This window comes from Dermochelys coriacea, chromosome 22 (genome assembly GCF_009764565.3).
Source record: "Dermochelys coriacea isolate rDerCor1 chromosome 22, rDerCor1.pri.v4, whole genome shotgun sequence".
In the NCBI taxonomy this organism is placed as follows: Eukaryota; Metazoa; Chordata; order Testudines; family Dermochelyidae; genus Dermochelys; species Dermochelys coriacea.
The window spans coordinates 11,949,254-11,950,611 of record NC_050089.1 but is presented as its reverse complement, the minus strand read 5'-3'; positions in this window follow the sequence as shown (position 1 = coordinate 11,950,611).

Sequence of the window (1,358 nt, the reverse complement as noted above, 5' to 3'; positions counted from 1 at the left end):
GACAGGAGTGCAGGCTGAGGCTGTAACTTCCTTGCCTCATGCTTAGGAGCAAGAACGGAGAGGTTTTCAGTAATTTCAGGACTGGAAGAAGATTTCCTGTGATTGCTTTTTAATCACAGTAATAACAGTAATGGATGCAGTGAGTGGAATTGATGGGGAAGAGCTGAGATGTGTGTGCTCATAAACACACACGGGATAAATGAGCAGGATTTATTGGCTTCTCCATTTAAGTGGCGCTGGCTTCACTCTGCTGAAGAGCAAGAGAGACCCTCAGTGTGGAAAAGATACCCATCAGGCATCCTATCACATGAAATGAGCCAGCCATCCTCTGGAAAGAGATGCATCTTAGGGGCTTATTATGGCACTGGTCACTACAGTACTTAGGCATCTTACAATAACCCTCTGAGATAGGGCAGGGCTGTTATCCCCATTTTACAGGCAGAGAGACTAGATGATTTGACCAAGCTCACACAGGAAGTCTGTGGCAGAGCATGGTATTGACTCTAGGTCTTCTGATTTCTAGGCAAGTACCCTAAACACTGGACCATCTTTCCTCTTGAGCACAGTGAGAACTTCACTCTGCTCTGACCAGCCTTTGGGCCCTGAAGACATAACCATTCTCATTCTAGTGCCATTACTCTGGTTTCCCACTACATTTAACCTAGCATCAAGCCCCTTTCACCAGCAACCTTGTTCTGGTGTTCAATCTTTCCTATAGGAGGAGAGCTGCTTCCAGGGAAGAAGGTTTTGTAAAGCTAAGTTAGTGTGGGGGACCTGCTGGTAGATAGAACCAGCTTATAATGTACCAGCCTGTTACAGAGACCTGGGCCCAGGCCATCGGTGAAATAGCATCCTCAGCTCAGCCTCCTTATATCTTAAAACTGCTACACTCTGGTCGTTTTTTGTTTGATTGGCAGCTTTTGCCAAATCTTTCCTTCAGCGGGAATTCCACGTGCTCAGGATTCGGCCCAAGATGCAAGCTGTGAATGACACTGGCAGAGTTTTGCGGGGCCCTAAGAATGGGTAGAGGGAAGGAGCTGTGTGGGTGGGATGTGACTGGGCTAGCTGAGGGGTTGAGGGGCTGCAGAGCAAGTGCGAGGTGCTTTAGCGGAGCTATGTGTGAGAGGGTCTGGGCCAGCTAGGAATTCTGCTCATCTGGATTTCTATGCACTGGCAGAGGGCGCAGAGTTAAAACAATGGGATTTGTTATATGTCAGGGGACGTTACGGGGCCGGGGGGGGGGGTCACACAGCCCTTCCCCTGCTCTATTTGTGGCTCTCATTTTCGAAGGCCCTAAAAGTCATCCAGAATCATGTAAACATGCAATCCCCAGAGAGAGAAATCTTGACCCCAGCCAC